Raw genomic sequence first — 18,442 nt, 5'->3', positions numbered from 1 at the left:
GACAGGAGATTAGAGAGTGGAATTACATAGTGATACCTTCCCTGAACTAGGTAACATAATTTTGTCTCAATAAAACCAAGCAAGAAAGGAATAAAAAAAATAGGAAAGGAATACACAGTTTCAAGTTTGGGCTAATTTTGTCATTATGTTTTGAGAAGTCGAGTTTCCTATTGAAATGCAACTCATATATAATCCTCAGTTGTGTTTTAAATGCTCCCTTCATTACAGAACATGCCTAGATGCAAAATAGCTCATGATTCCCAACCAAAAGTTTGAAAAAGTAAGCATCATTCTATTGGATTCCAAAGAAATGATGAAGGATTACAAAAGATTAATCCTGGAGAAATAGCGAAGTTCATTTAATGTAGGACTTTGTAGACCTGACTAAATTAGAATTTAGATTTAAAATAAATATTTTTGTTTGTAATTTTTCTTTGTAATTTAATATTCTATTTCATATTGTATTTCATATTCTATAGGATAGAAGATTTAATTCACAAATTCACAAATGATTCTGGCATTCTATTTGCCTAAAATATTCTTTCAAGTGAGGTATAATTAGAACTTAGTTAATAATTGCAACAGTTTCCGTGTAAAAAGAGAATGTGAATAATCTAGGAAAAGTTGCCAACAAATTTATGATATTAACTTATAAATTTATAAAAAGAGGAATTTTTTGAGACTTTGGTGCACCGTGGTATGAATAGAGTAATTGTGTGACATCCTTTTTCTTCTACCTATATATTACACAGGAAGAAATTTCCTTAATTACATACCTCTGTGTACAATGAGAAAAATGCTAGGTTTGGGGTTTATTTTTATTTTGTTTTTGTTGTTTGCTTTGTCCTAGGGCTTAAATTCTGGGCTTGGGGACTGTCCCAGAGCCTGTTTTAGCTCAAGGCTACTGCTCTTCCACTTGAACAGCAGTGCCACTTGTGTCTGGCTTTTCGTAAGCAGTTTATTGGAGATAAGAATCTAATGAACCTTCCTGCCTGGGTGGGCTTTGAACCATAAGCTTCAGATCTTCATATTCAGATATTCTGAATATCTGTGATAGATAAAAATATAGCTATAAATAATATTTGCAAGTGTTTTGATCTCAGGAATACCACTGGGGGGGAAAGTGAGGCAGCAAAGTTTAGTGCAGTGTTCTTTTCCCAGTAGGAAGGGCATCACATTAGCAGAAGTGTAGTATTTTTTCACAATAATGATAAGCTAGTCCTGATGTGAATTTAGGAAATTTTAAGGTCCACCTTACAAGTTGGAAACTGTTGGGCTATGATGACTTTATAGCATAAAAATTTAGGATTGGTGGTCATAGAAATAATAGCTTACTCTGATGAATATATGTTTACACTTGAGGAATTTATTATAGATATTTCATAGTTTGATCTTCTATCAGAATGTGGCTATTTTTTCTGTTGACTTTTAAATATGTATTCCCCCCACTGGAAACTTCTTCTATTGCAGAATAAAATACAAACAGGTACTGTTTTGAATGTCTCTGGGATGGCATGTTCAGAATTTGAAAATGAGTAGTTAGTAGTCATAGGAATGTTGAAACTGAACTGTTTTCTGTTTTAGTGTGAAAATACTAAAATAATGTTTTTTTCCAAAATAATGGCAAGTATATTCTGAAAATTTTGTATACTTTGATAACATTCAATTTGATGACCCTCTGATAAAGAAAGGGGTAATTAATACAAATTAGAAGACAAATAAGGTTCATTTTCTAAAAAAGGTAACACATATAGAATAATATTTACTATACCATACAGTGAAATTATATTTTATGTAGTTTATTTTTTAATTTAATTTCATTGTCAAGGTGATATATAGAAGGGGTTTCAGTAATTGTAAGGTAGTAAATACATAGCATGTCGAACTTTTTAACTCCTCCCTCATTTTTCTCATACTTTTCCTTCACCCCAATACTCCTTACAAGTTGTAATGTAAATTTCCATCAAGTCTTGTGAGTATTGCTATTGCAAAAAGCAATACTGCAAAAGACTGATTTGTCTTTTGCCATTTGTCTCGCATTGTGTTGTTCCTCTTCCCTTGCCAAATTAAGATATATGTATATACAATACACAGGATCCCGAAATCAAATACAGCAGAGGATAAACCATAGGGGAAAACACAAAGAAAAAAGAAGTCACATTGTACATTAAAAACAATAACTACAAAGTAAAGCCTCTGTTTCCATATCTAGGAGTTTATTATGCTAGGCATTATCTTATATGGTCATATATATTTAACTATTGAGACATTTGGCTCATTTGGTAGGACTATTCTAGACATTTCCTACTTATTACAAATGAGGGAAACCATGGAATCTCTTTGTGTCTTGCTTATTTTACTTAGTAGGATATTTCCAAGTCTTTCCATTTCCTTATGAATTAGAAGCATAGAATTCCACCGTGAGTGTGTGTGTGTGTGTGTGTGTGTGTGTGTGTGTATACCACATTTTGTCAATTCGTTCATCAACTGAGTGGCATTTTGGTTTAAAACATGATTGCATGTAAGTATCTGTTGGGAGCCGACAGTAAAGCTCCAAGGTCATCTTGACCCTTGTGCTCACTTGAAGGCACGTACAAGGAACTGGCTTTCATGAAAAGCACCAGGTGCCCGGGTTTGCTTTGCTATGTCTGTATAGTTGTTTTACTTTCTATCAGTTGACCTTGTCTTGTTTCAATCTGCACCTAGTTTTTATTAAAATTTTCCTTGCTTTTCTGCACTATGGTGACCTTAGGTTACCTCTTGACTTCTAATAGTATATAATAAGGAGAGTTAAAAATAAACGGTGCTGCAGTCTTGAGCTGCAGACCTCGCGACCCCATCCTTTGTCTTATGTCTTTATTTTTCCGTCCTCGCTCCCTAATTCAGGATTCCCTTTCGTTGCTGGCAGGCTCCAGCAAGTATCAGTTAGGGTCATTCAAAAATGAGAGATTCCACTTCCCCAGATATTCTAAAATCATGATTTCTACGTAAGGCACGATTTTATGGTGGCACAAGTGTTGAGATATCTGGATGAGTCTATGTATATCTTGCATTGAATTAGGCAGGAAGATATCCAATATCATATAGGATAAAGATGGTAGTGTCAAAATATTCCCTTGATAAAGATATAGGAGGTTGCCAGAAGTTTGAAGTAGTTGAGATAATTTTGAATAATTTAGAAATGTAAGCTCAGGTATGTCTCTTTAAATAATAATTATGTAAGTGGAAGGGCAAAAGAAGGGGAAGAGAAGAAAATAACTGACACCAGATCATTGTCCCAAATTAGAGTATAAAAGACATAATCTATAACTTCCAAGTTAAAAAGAGACCAACATAATACGTTGCACTTAATTTAGGTACATGCAAAATGTTTATTTGGCTTTTTCCTACTTTAATGCTCCAAAATAAATGAATACATAAAAAAAGTTATGTGATTGCCGTTATTTCAACCTGAACACTAACTATGATGGGCCTTCTTTTTCTCACTTTGCACTTGGAAAATAGTAGCTAAGTTGATGATGTTGTGGCTGATTAGAAGTAGACTAAGGGGCTTCTACTTGTACAATTATCCCAGAATAGTTTAAAGCAGTTTTTCTCCCAAGATATCCAACTAAATTTTCTGAAGTTGTGTTTTGCACACACCCTCACACTTGAGCAGATAATTTGAAATTATACTTCAGCATTTCCTTGGCACATTCTACTTTGTGCCTTTGTCTTTTTTGCACATTCCTTTTGAGTTCATAGTTGCTCTATTTACATTTCATCTGTAAAAACTGCTAAGAACATTGTTCAACTACCACTTCTTGTTTGCACATGCCCAGTCTATGTATTAAGCTACTTTGTACATGTTAAGCAATAGAGTAGTACTCACTCTCTGAGGAGAAAAGTTCCACATTATAACCCTATGCCCACATTAGAGGGCGTAGAATTTAAAGCATTTTGAGACAAACAGTGATATTAGAATTGAAAGGTTCCTTAGGGACATTTTCTTGGAGCTCATTAGTTTACCCAGGAGAAATATAAATATCCACAAAACCTGGAGCTTATTAGTAAGTATCCGAATTAACACTAGATCCTAGATGTTGTGTTAATACAAGTCACCATTGTATTATAGTTACATCAGAATACTTCCCTACTTGCAATTATGGATGAGAAAATGAAAGAAAGGCATTAAAGCAAAATGTCTTAAATTTTTAGGCATTTAATCCTCGTGGGGGGGTAATGTCTGAACTCTTCCATTGAATAAACGTTTGAAGTTTATAAGAGTACTTCCTACATATAAGAATTTGTGGCATGTTGATTGACAGGGTTATTTCAGCATTGAGATATCCCTAACAAGAACTAGATTTAAATAGAGTATATGACAGTTATGATGTGTCAATAAGGCATTTTCTATTCTAAAGAAGAATCAATTCAAGGACTGTTCAGTAACATCAGTAACATCAGTGTTACTTGTCCTACATTTATAATGAATAGGCTGATAAAATATCCAAACATATCTAAAGATATTTCAATAAAATCCCAAACTGATGTGGATACATGGGTCACTCATTGGATCTGTAGACAAATTAGTCTTATCTGTGTTGCAGCTCAATCTATAATCACATGGCTCAACAAACTCTTCAAAAATATTCACAGAATTCCTCTAAGTAAAGATCATGACAGTTATGTTTGTATAATTCTTCAAAGGTCACGATAAAAGCATTTGGTCCCAACATTTAAAATCAACAGGATCTGTTGAATTCATGGATCCAGAATTTTATGGCTTCACATTCATATCTCAAAATTTTATTAATCTGACTTTCACCAAAACACTGTTCTTATTGAACTTATCTATGTCCTTTTAGTTTTCAAATCCAAATAGCGTATTTCCTTCAATATCTTCCTGACAATTCGTTCCATTCTTTACTTCTGTAAATCTGATTTTATTACTTTCTTGTTTCCTTAATTATCTCTTTCTTCTATTCTTGTCCACTATGATGCTCACATTGCTCACATTCGTGTCAGAACTTTCCTTTTACTCTTCCGTTTAATAATACCCCTGATTTTATTATTCTTTTTCATATTAATGGTCGTGGATATTTTAATGATGTCTAAAAAGTCTTACCTATGCATCTGTTTAACATAAATTTTAGAACTATCAGAGAATTTTTCCCTCTAAATCCATCATTTCCACCTGTATTCTTTATCACCAAGAATATTACTAACATAGTTGCCAGCCAGAGACATGGAAGCACTTTAGATTTCTTCTTACCCTCCTACTTCCGTCCATTAGATAAGATGAATGATGAAGATTTTCTGTTTCTGTCACTAATATAATTTCCATGTACTCCTTTTTATGCCCCTGAAACCAGCCTGTTTCAAATACTCATCATGGGTCACCTAGTCCTAAAACAACCACTTACATAGTATGCTTTTTCCCCATAGACTTTTCATATTGTTCCTCTCCATCACCAAATTATTTCTCCATGTAAGCACACAGAGTGAAGATCTCAGACACAAATTCTAGTATCATTATTTACTCACTACATTGACTGTTGGCATTACATTTCTCATCTGTAAATGGATATAATCTACCAGAAATATTGGAGAATATATTTGTTGACTTCTAAAGCAAGAAAAAAGTGAAGAGTCCTTACATTTTCCACCTTACCTTACAAATAAGGAAAGAGTCAAATTCAGTTTGTTGGTTTGAAATCACAAATTTTTTCATGCAGAAATAAAAATAAGTCATCATCAGGCTACACTGTGGTCATCATCCTCATCAAAATTATTATTAGCATCATATGTGCTAATTATTGAAAGTCTGATATGTGTCTATGACTTTGCTATTATTTGTCTTTGGATTAATAATTTTAATGTTACCACTGTGCATGCATCCATATTAAAATTTTGAACAAATAAAGAAAAAAAATAAACCATATCAGGTAGCTTAACTATGTGCTTATAACAAATTATGGAAGAGATTTTTGAAGCATTTCAAATTACTAACAAGTATGAATTAACTTCCTCTCTTTCTGCCACTACAAACAAATATTTAAGAGGTTGAACAGAACTTTTTTCAAGTGATATACTGTAAATGTTACTACAATATCGTGTGTATATCTAAAATTTCCTTTAAAGTAATAAACTCTACTTTAAAATCAAGTATTAGTTATTTTATTCTCGGAAACTTTTAGATAAAGACTGTATATCTTTGCAATGAAAAAAGGTCAAAATAGTAGTATAAAAATTTAAGAGGGAATCTGTCTTCAGAAATATATATACATATATATATATATATATATATATATACACGTTATGTGCAGAAAGATATACATTTTAGAGGTTATTTGTCATCAGAAATATGTACATATATCTAAATTTCTGTGTAGAACGATGTACATTATAGTGAAAAATACATCTTAAAACATAATTAAAATTTAAAAAAATACATCAAACCAAGTGCCAGTGACTCACTCTTATAATTTGAGCTATTGTCGGTGCTGAGATCGTAGAATTGTGTTCGAAACTAGCCCAGACAGAAAAGTACTTGTTAGAGTCTTATCTCCAATTAATCACTGACAACAGGAATTAGCTCTGTGCTTCAAGTTGTGGAGTACTGGCCTTGAGCATAAAAAGCCTTGGGAACAATGCCAAAGTCTTGCAAACAACAACAACAACAACAACAACAAAATGTATCACATTAACTTCACAAAAGCAAATTTTAACTGCTGTGAACATTTCTTAGAAACATGAATACAAGCCCCTGGAAAATGTTAAGTAAAAGTATAGAATATTTACGTCTATGTTAAAGACATGACTATTTAGATTGTTTAAGATATTTAGGTGACAACAACAGATGCTGGAGGGGATGTGGACAGAAAGGAACCTTACTTCATTGTTGGTGGGAATGTAAACTTGTTCAACCACTTTGGAAAGCAGTATGGAGGTTCCTCAAAAGACTTCACATAGAACTCCCCTATGACCCAGCAATCCCACTTTTGGGCATTTACCCAAATGTTTACAAACAAGACCACACTAAAGCTCCCAGCACAACTATGTTTATTGCAGCATTATTTACCATAGCTAAGATATGGAACCAACCCAGATGCCCCTCAGTAGATGAATGGATCAAGAAAATGTGGTATATATACACAATGGAATTCTATGCCTCCATCAGAAAGAATGACATTTCCCCATTTGTTAGGAAATGGAAAAACTTGGAAAAAATTATATTAAGTGAAGTAAGCCAGGCCCAAAGAAACATAGGTCCCATGGTTTCCCTTATTTGCAATATCTAGCATATGTATGAGTCAAGCGGAAAAGGTCAGATAATGTGATGTTAGGAAAACGAACCCTTAAATATGTACTTTAATGTTTTTTTTCATGCATGTGTTTCTAACGCATTTATAAGATTATTTCTTTGTTGCTTTGTATGTCCCTCCCCCACAGTGTAACCCCCGCTTTCACTATATTTGATGTCAGTATAACTTGTGGAGGAGATGGGGATAAACAAGTCGTTTAAGGATTCAGGTGGACCTGTTGCAACAATGAGAAGTATAAAATGTCATGTCAAAAACGAGCTTTACAATGTCGGTGTGGGGGAGGAGGGGAGGAATGATTGGGTGGGGGGGAGGGGGAGGCTGGGAAGGGAGGTGAAGGGTAAACAAAGGAGGAGGCTGCAATGCTTGGTAAGAAATGTACGCATTATCCTGCCCATGTAATTGTAACCCCTCTGTACAGTATGTTCTCAAATAAAATTAAATTAAATTAAAAAAAAAGATACTTAGGTGATGATTAGGAATTAAGAATAATGATAGGTAATATATTGGGACTGGACTTTTATTCTAATGATTATATAAAATTATTCTTGCTTGGTATATGAATTATAATAAGTGATAAACAATTTAAATGAGTTCCAATGCAAAGGATTATCAATTCTTTTGTAATTTCAAAACAAGAAATCTATTCAAAGGTTAGTTTGCTCTAAGACTATATTTGTTTTCTAAAATTAATTTAGGAAGGAGTTAAGATTTAGATAACACTGCACAGCAGAGGAGAGTGAGAGGGGATAGAATGATGACCCACATAGGAGATGTATGTCATTGGTACTGTGTTTCAAAAAACAGAAACACTTCAGAGAAGAGAAAGATGAATATAAGGTGTCCCGAACCAAGTTTCATTTTAATCCACCTAATAGTTTTGACTGAGAGTCAGAGAACATGGAAAAAATAGAAAATAAAGTAGAAAATAAAGCATTGTGTAAACCTGTTACAGTGTAAAGAAATTGTAATAGGAATATGATAATTAATTTCCAAAGAAATAAAAGAAAGAATAAGTAAACTCTAAAGGGAAAAAGAATGAAGAGAGAAAAGAAGCAAAGTAAAACCTTTATCAATAACAAACACAAATAAAGATGATATTAAACCAAAGAACAGATTGTACTAAGTTTTGTGATCTTAATGTATTTACATATTTTGGATGTTGGTAATTGTGGGGATTTCAACTTGGAGTATTGCTCTTGCTAGGCTGGCATCATATCAGTGGTTAATTTTAGAATAGCGGTTCCCTTTCCATAAGAACATGCACCTAAGTTGCACACCAATTTGTCTAGCTGCCTACCTTGGCTGGCCTGGATTTTGCAGTCCTTCCAATCTTAGCCTCTAGATAGTGCAGGATGGTGGATATGATCCAGTGCACCCAGTTATAGGTTGAGAAGGAAGTCCACTAAACTTTTGGCTTGGGTTCTGTTCTCAAGCCTCCTAAGTAGTTAAGAGTAGAGATGGGAGCCCCTGGTGCCCAGCAGTAACAGTATTTTTAAAGCAACTAAACATATATATGAGTTAGGCTTGTGATTATCTCAGGAAAAGAATAAGAGCAGTGAAGCACAAAGGACAGTCAGAATTTTAACTAGCTACTCAGAGGCTGAATCAGCTTAGCTAGGTACTCAAGAGGCTGAGATCTGAAGACCACTGTTCAAAGCCAGTCCAATCGTGAAAATACATGTGATTATCTCCAAAAAATCAGAAGTGGAGCAGTGGCTCGGGTGGTAGACCACTATCCTTGGGCACAGAAGCTTAGGGATGGTGCCCAGGCACTATCAAGCTTCAGGAATGATGAATACATTCATGAGCACCTGCACACGTGCGCGTGAACACACAAACACACCAATGCGACCTTCTTTATTTTTTTTACCATGTTGTACCCTATTGCCATGTATTAGCTCACAAATTAACAAAATCAGCTAAGCAGCTATTTACATGTAACTGATCATGTTTCTCTAAAGTCCATTCTCTTTTTGCAAGCCTGATTTTATTTGACACAAAAGTAAATTATTCAGGAGGGCAATTCATCTCCCTCAACTCTGTAGTATTATATGATTGTTTAGATTCTTCCTAGCTATATGATTTTGTGAAATCCTGCATCAAACAACGTATTTCTTTCACGAGAAAGGAAGCCTCTGTCAAACAATTAATAATAAGTTTTTGTCCTCCTGGCAAGCATCTGTAGTTTTATTATCATCATATATTTCATGATCTGTCTGTGTATTCCAAAGACTGCTGTGAAAATAAAAAGACCCTTCTCAGCACTTAGCATTCGTATAACATTCATAGGTATGAAGGTGTTTAAATATTACTGAAATTGCTTTGGAATAAATAATGTTCATCTTGATTATCTTGAGAAAGAAGAATTGGTTTCTCAGCACTTAGGTAAGAACGTGAGTGAAAGAAACAAAAGGAAAGTTTGGAACAACTAAAAACATACATTCAAAAATTTATTCAGTACTTAAAAACCTGCAGGAAATGCAAAGATTTTTTAAAAAATCAGCTATGATAAGCTTTTGAGAATCCTGACTACATGGTTGCCTACTGTTGTGAAGACAGTGGTTAAAGCCCAGAATCTACAGAAAAATCTGTACATAATGCCATGCACCTGTTATTCCAAGTTATTCTAAATTCCAGGAAGAATAACATAAAGTGGACTGAGCCTAAGATCATACACAAGGAGGAAGCCAGATTCTATCTGAAAAATCATCAGGGTAATTTAGGGCTGGGGGCATGACAAAGTGGTAAGAACACCCATTTAGGAGACACAAGACACTCAATGCAAACACTATTATGGGTATTGAAGAAAAAAGCTACGACTTTAAATAATTGGAATGATTGTAAGATTTGAGTATTTCAGTGGAGAAAAAAACCATGAGAGAGATAGAGTGAACCCATGTTGTGATCTTTTCTACTTAAGCTATAATGTTGTGTGGTACTCCAGACATAACAGAGTTATCTTGCAAATGAGCATGGATGTGCATTTGGGTGATGGAAATATTCTACTTACACAGGTATAAATTAGATTTTTTGACTAGATTGTAGTTCTTGAACTAAGAGCCTGTGTGATGTCCCTGAGCTTTTTCTCTCAAGGCTACCACTCTACTACTTAGAGCCACAGTTCCAATTTGATTTTCTGTTCGTTGTTTGGAGATTGGAGGCTCATGGACTTTCTTGCCCAAGATGGCTTCAAACCATGATCGTCAGATCTCATCCTCCTGAGTAACCAGAATTCCAGGCATAAGCTGTCTATTTTTTAAATAATTTAGTAAATCATACAGTTACAGAAATTATAAATTATCATTACAACCGGTGTAATAGATGTGTGTATGTATATATCAATGCATACAATTAGAAGTATTTTATCATATCTTTGTATCTACAGTAGATTTATGAAAAATCAACCTTTGTTGTAAAATAAAATGAAAACAAAAGTTATTAAGGAGGAAAACAAAGGGAATTGTCACGTTTCTTGTTGTTGAATGGAGTATGAATTGCGAGAATCAGTGTGGAAAAACCATCTTAATTTAACAAAATGGATAATGGGTATTGATTGCAATCTATCTATTTGCCCATGTTGTGCACCCTTACACATGAGTGTCAAAATCAAACCACAATTTTTGCTTTTGTATTTAATGCATCTGTTATAATTTAGGGGATTGATGAAGTAATCAAATAAAGATTAAAATAATAGTAAATGAGGCTATAAGTTAGAGCTGAAAATGTTTTTAAATATTATAATAGCTAATTAAATTGAATTTTTTTTACTTTTACTCTATTGTCATGTCCCTCATTCCCACATTAGAAAAGTACATAGAAGGTTCTCACTAAATTATGTGTACAATCATAAAAAAATGTATTGAAAGACTATGGGCACAGTGTGGTTTTAGCTTATTGAGACATGTAGGGGGTAGTGTTTTATTGAGGACTTGCAAAATGATGTGATGGAGATGAAAGGAGGGATGTGCTTATTCTGGAAAATTGGCTAGAGGATTGCTCCCTGAAAAATAGTGACGAATTCTTCCAAAATATACAGTAAAACCACTTTCACGACCATGCTCACTGCTGCACTACTTACCATAGCCAAACTATGAAAACAGCCCAGATGCCTTATGTTGGAGTGATGGTTGGAGAAAGTGGGGGCACATATACACAATTGGATTGCACCCATCCATTATGAAGACTGTTATATACTTTGCAAAGAAATAGATAGATCTAAAAATATGTTAAGTAAACTAAGTCAGAGCCAGACACACAAAGGACACATGTTCTGTCTCATATTTGGAACATAGGACTTTATGCAAGTTTACACAACAGTATTTACCAAAGCATGCTGTTTGCAGAAGAGTATTTAAAAGGTGTAATTTCTTATAAAATTGAACTTTTATTCCAAAAAAATGAATACCAAGAAACTATCATTTGGAAGATATGAGCGGAAGTCAAAGGGAAGGAATAAACAGAGTTATGGATGAAGAGAGGGAAGGTATAATATTCAATGCAGAAACTAGAAGAAATGAAAGTGGGGTGAGGTTTAGAAGGGTGTGGGAAAGTTATGTAAAGATCCATTGTACTTATAAACTGATTTGTTGAATGGAAATTCCTTCTTACAACTATTTAATAAAAATATAATTAAAAACAATGGAGATGGGGCTGGGAAGGTGGCTCAGTGGAAGAGAGCTTGTCTTGCATGTCTGAGGCCCTGGGTTCAATTCCTCAGCACCACATAAACAAAAATTAAAAAGCCGGAAGTGGCGCTGTGGTTCAACTGGTAGAGATCTAGCCTTGAGCTGAAGAGCTGAGGTACAGCGCCCAGGCCCAATGTTCAGGCCCCGCGACCGGACCCCCCCCCCTCAAAAAAAAACCAAAAAAACCAATGGAGACATCTGAATCTTAAACTGTGTTCTCTTAAACCATGAGTCAAAATAATAGTTTCCTTCTCAGAAATTTTCTTTGCAGTTTTTTTCCCTCAAAATGACAGAAAAGTGACCATCGAAATGAATGTTAATACATCACATTGCATATCCTAAAGAGACACAATATAAAAATCACTGTAAAAATGTTAGAATTCATCACATGACAAAAATAACAGGTAGAAAGGATCAAATGCTGATTGTTTTTCCAAGTAAGTTACCTATGTTATCTAATTTAATCCTCACAATAATCCCATAAAGTAGAACTACTTCCATTTCTAATTCTCAGATGATGATATTGAAGTCTTCAGAGTTGGAATTACTAATACAACATTGCACAAATGTTAAATCTTAGCCTGCAGCCCATTCCCACCTTCATTCTAATTTATGACTAAAATACCAGAACTTAGTCCACTATTTCTAGGAAAATTTCCCAGAATTATTGTTCACACTCTAATAATATTTCACTTTATCTTTGTTAGAAAATACGAAACTAAGCAGGATGCTGGTGGCTCCACCTGTATCCCTAGCTACTCAGGAGGCTGAGATCTGAGGAATGCCATTCAAAGCCAGCCCAGGCAGGAAAGTCCGAGAGATTCTTATCTATAATAAACCTCTAGTAAACCAGAAGTGGCACTGTAGCTCAAGTGGTACAGTGCTCCACTTGAGTGGAAAAGCGCAGGGACAGTACCCAAGCGCCACGACCAACCAAAAAAAAAAGGAAATAGGTAACTGTAATATGAAAACTCCAATTTCATAATCAATTTATACCTCCCTGGTGAAAGGAACTGCTAAACTATAACATTCTTGATTCTAGAAATCATATTCTATCCCATGACAACACTGCATTGCCTGGGGATCCTCATCTCTGTTTAACACAGTCATACTGAAAGAATAACCTCCCCAATTCCTGCTGGAAACAGACTTCAGGTCTTATAGACCAATCATTTCCACATTGTAGCTCACCTAAGTTGTTTACTATTAGAGGTATTTTGATTGTTTTTTGTACCAAACATTTTGAGAGAAACGTATTACTTTAAAATGCTATTAAAGCAAGACTGATATAAAAATCACCTTTGACCCCAGATAAATATTTTACCTTTCATATACCCTAAAATGCAGTCTTACCTATCATTAATGTTAGGAACGAGAGGTTAAAAATCATAGATACCAAGACCTAAGCATGAAATAAAGACTCTCTGACTTGTGAATACAATTGGTTTAAAAAGACATCAAAACTACTGCATATGTTTTGTCAAAATTTCTTGTGATACTGAAGATTGAATCATAAAATATTAACACTTGAAAATAACTCATTTTCTTGGGAGTAGGACACACAACACAAGATTAATCCTAATCATTTTCAAATACCTTTATTTTTCTACAAATTCACTCTTATAATTATCAAGATTATAAAACTAACTGAAGTACACAGCCACAAAGGAAATAATTTAACTGCATCACCTACATTCAAAAAACTCTTACTACAAAGCAAAGTTATACTAATAATTAGCTTACCAAATTCACTTATATCCTTTTATTCTATTTCATTTACTTTCATAAAAACTTGGTTTTCATGAAACGATGCATAAAAAGCCGATATACCCACTTACATCTTCAGATCTTAACAATATTTATTTCAGAAATGTCTATAGCTCTATAGTCAATGAACTGAAATAATACTAAAATATTCAAAGGCTTTTCAGAAATTGCAAGACTCGCTTTGGGTTGTTATTTATATTGGAAAAGATATTCGAAAAGCCTTATTTGTTAAAGTTGTGATAGTTACTCCCACAAAAGAGCCATTAGTGAAGATCCCATTGCATGTACAAAACAAGTTCAAATGCATCCACAACCTGAAGGTGACACACGCTTTTTGTTTATTTGTTTTTGAAAGGTATATCTAACAAGCATATCCACAATACTGATTTTCAGTGAATATGATGGGATATTCAAACCTAATAAATACATGGTTGATTATCTGAGTGAGAATAGGTATGATATTACAAAGAAAGTTATTTTCAACAGAAATCCAGAGTTTATCCACCTTGTGTTTCACAGGAATAACCAGAGAGTAATACCTGTTTGGTCAAGTCAGTCAAACTCACTCCATGAGTATATCTTAAAAGTATAACCAATTTAAGAGGTCAAATTCATATTTTGTACTGACAGTCATCTTACAGCAATAACTTACTACCTAATCATAGCTGTATGTTCTTACCTAACACATAATAAGAGCTGAAAGTGGTCTCTTTTATCTAACTTAATATTGTATATGCGTTGATTATGATGATGTTATTATTTGACAAATAAAATATACAGAAGGGTGTATCCACAGAAATGACCTGAAAGAACACTGATGAATAAAAACATTGCAACACAGTTAGCTCTTTGCAGCCTCACCTTGTCCACATTGGCAAGCAGCATTGCAAAAGCACACGCACACATATACACGTACACACATGTGTGCACAGGTACACACATATACTTGCATGCTAAATTCAGGGTTTAGTACAAAAAAGAACAAATAAAATATTAGTGATTAGGACAAACGTTAATTTGCCTTATTACAAAATAATACACAATCCAGTCACCATGGGTGTTACATTTTACTTGCCTCACCACATGTGACCACTTAATTTATTTTAATTAATTCATTCATTTGTTTGGTGCTAATACTAGGCTTGAACTCAGAATTTGTTGTTTTTTTGTTTTAGTTTTCTCAAGCTTAGAATTTTACTGCTTGTCCCACAGCTCCATTTCTAGCTTTTTCTGGTTACTTTCAAATCAGAATCTAATGGACTTTTTTTTTGCTTGGTCTGGTTTCAAACCACAATCCTCAGATTTCATCTTTCTGATTAGCTAGGATAAACACATGAGTCACCAGTGTGGCTTCTAGTTTTTCCTCTATAGCTATCTAATGCACATACTTAGATAGTAATTTAAAACTTAGAGTATTGAAGCAAGTTGTACAGTGATGATATTGTCCTGTCAGAAATTTTAGCTAGTAAATTTCTTCTTAAAACCATAAACAAAAATACCATGATATAATATAAGAGAACTCAGAATTGAACATATGACTTTTAAGAGCTTTCTAGTAGATCCATTGTTTGTTACCCAATATTAGAAAAAAAACTGTATAATGCAGTAGCAAAATAGAAGTCTTTTGTAGGAATACTTAATTACCTTGTTTTTAAAGACACTTGTTTTCATCTAAAAAGGTAGGCCTGTCTATTGTCTTCATGTGATTTTGATGATTGAAGGTGCTTAATGAGAAGTCAAAGTGTATTGTTAATCCTTTGCTATCAATTAAATCTCATCTTTTTTCTTGGAACATATAATGATTAAAGCAATAGTTCAGGGATTAATCCTTGATACCATTTTCCACAAAGTTTTGTCCCAGATACAATCGGCCTGCCTTCTCTAGCTGCTTTCCTAGGCTGGGCCTATTCCTTCACTCTACAGGAAAAGTGTGATTCAACTGATTTCAGGCCGATCTTTTACTAGAATTATCAGGGATTTAGATTCTTCTCTGTAATTTGGTCAAAGCTATGTCTCTTTATGAAGGTTATTAAAATGTATGTACTAATTTCAATAAATAGATAAATTCTATTTCCATCTCTTTTAAAAAATAAAATTGCTTGCTCTATAAATTGATCAGAGGCATGGATTTTGTGGCTAGCTAGGTCATCACACATCTGTCTCTCTCTTCCTCTCTCCCTTTCATGGTTCTCATAAATAATATGACTGCTCCATAATTATCCTAATTTATTTTGCTTTTATATTTTTGGTTGCATCATTTCACTTTCTGTTCTGCCATTTCCCAAATCATTTACATAGAAGGCACTATTTCATATTTTCTCATTCCTAGAATAAGCTGCACATGAAGACACCACTGGTTCTCATTTTCAGTCTGTACCTTTGAATATGGAGGAAAACATTTCCTCTGCTCTCTATCAATTCCCTACTCTCCAGTTAGAATAATTTCGAATAGTAAAATTGGAAAAAGAGAAAAAAAATCATGGTGAAATAAAAGATGTAGAAAATTCACTGGATTTTTCTGACCAGTTCAAACAACGTGAACTATTGGGGAATACATGTGCACTTCATTCAAAATGGTACTCAATGTCTCTGGTTAGGCAATTCTGATGAAGACAATGAAAAAGTGAGGAATGGTATCATTTGAAAAAAAATGGAGAAGTATTCAAGCAAATATTTGTTTGGGCTGCTGAAAATAATCAGCTTACTACAGCGCAGAGACTACTTTCCAAAAAGGCCACTCATGTGAATACTAGGGATGAAGATGAGTATACCTCTCTTCATCGGGAAGCCTACAATGGACACTTAGAAATCGTCCATGAGTTGGTGGCCCAAGGCAGATATTCATGCAATTACTGTGAATGGCTGGACACCCCTGCACAATGCTTATATGTGGAATAATACCAGAGTGGCTTCTTTCTTAGTTCATCATGATGCAGCTACCAATGCCCAAACTAAAGTCCTCTTGACCCTCTTGCATTTTGCTGCTTGGAATAGAAATAGCAGATGTGCTGGATCTCCTTCTATTGAAGCATTATATCAAAGCCGGTCTAAAGAACCACTTGGAAGAAACTGCATTTAATATTGCCAAAAAGGTTAATACGTATAACTACCTCTTTGAAGTTGTGGAAGGCTGTAAAAATTGTTCTCCAAAGTCATAATGGTTTGGTTAAGTTTCTTAAATTTCAAAAATGCCAATCCATCTTTGTGTTTGTACAAAATATTTTCACAATACAGAGCAACGGCAATGTCTTACTTTAAAAATTCATGGATTCCATGGTATCCTTCAAGTGAATTGCCTGACTTTGATGTCAAAATGCATTCAAGAGTTGTTTGTATACATCTATAATGATTTCTGCAGGGTTTGTGATTTTTTAAATCAGAAATCATTTTAAATTATCTGTTGAAATGAGTAGTACAGAAACTAAAAATATTTCTGGTGCTTGTATGAAAAAATTATTTTTTAAAATAATCTGTATTTTGTTTGTATAATGTCCATAATCTATTTAATTCTCCCCTAGATGTAATACTTTGAATTCTACATTGTTTATTATATATATAGGTTCATTAATAAATGTGTTATTTCAGATAGCATTCCATATAGAAACAGTTTAAGATTCCTTTTTTTCCTAGGTCCTTATAGTATTTTATTTCTTTGGGATAAAATGACAATGTTATCTAATTTCAGAAGTTTTGTAAAGATTATGCTATGTAAAGGCCTTTCTAAGGTCAGGATTTAATGCACTGATGTCAAACTAATTTTCAGTTCAATGAATTACATGTATTGTTACATTTGTATTTTTTAATTTTTTTTATTGTGAAAATACTGTACAGAGGGGTTACAATTCCATGGAGAAGATAATAAGTACATTTCTTATCAAGCACTGCAGCCTCTTCCTTTGTTTACCCTTCCCATCCATTCCCATCCTTCCCCCGCCCCCCACTCAATCCTCGCTGCTCCTCCGCCCCACACCAAAGTTGTCAAGTTCATTTTTCGACATAACGACTTGTATTTTTGTAATCAATTTTTAATAACTGTTTTTCATTTCTTGCATCTGAAGAATGAAAAATATGGAATACTTCACAAATTTTCATATCATCCTTGTGCAAGTGCCATGATAATTTCTATAATGTTGTAGTTTGGGTAAACGTGCTGCTGAAGCATGTAGTATCCTGTAAATTTAAGTAGTTAATGATGTAATCTTTATACAGGCATATATCCTTGGTTGACTGTTTGTAACTAGGAAACCTAATTGTTCCTAAAAATGCTATTGATCTTACTTCTCTAAAATTCTGTGTATATTGGAAAAACCTTATATTGTTTGGTGGATTGCTCACATTTGCAATTTTTTTGTCAATGACTATTTTAAGTCTTTTTCATCTTAAATTTGATCATACTTTGAAGGCTTTATAGATAGGTCCAAAGGTGATGGCTTTTCAAGTACTTATTTATAAACTCAGTTAGCTTTGTGCAGCTAATGGATTTAATGTAAGCCTTAGAGCTACTTCTAAACTTCTGCAGCTTAAAAATTCATAAATGAGATCTTACTGGCACAAATGTCTACCTGACCCTTTACTCTTCTTCCATGTAGCAACAGACCAACCAGAATATCTTACCCTGACAGCATAGCTTTTCTTATTGGAACAAAACTAATCTTAGATAAAAGGGATCATAGAGAGATAAAC

General features: G+C 33.9%; 1 pseudogene; it reads right to left on the bottom strand.

Moving 5' to 3' along the window:
- Window positions 1-17,821: 17,821 nt before the first annotated feature.
- LOC122127469 lies at window positions 17,822-17,921 on the bottom strand (annotated as a pseudogene).
- Between the last annotated feature and the right edge of the window lie 521 nt (window positions 17,922-18,442).

This window comes from Dipodomys spectabilis, unplaced genomic scaffold (assembly GCF_019054845.1).
Source record: "Dipodomys spectabilis isolate Male_0828 unplaced genomic scaffold, ASM1905484v1 ptg000301l, whole genome shotgun sequence".
NCBI lineage: Eukaryota > Metazoa > Chordata > Mammalia > Rodentia > Heteromyidae > Dipodomys > Dipodomys spectabilis.
Note: the sequence above shows the minus strand (reverse complement) of the source record. Positions and strands in the feature narration are given on the sequence as shown.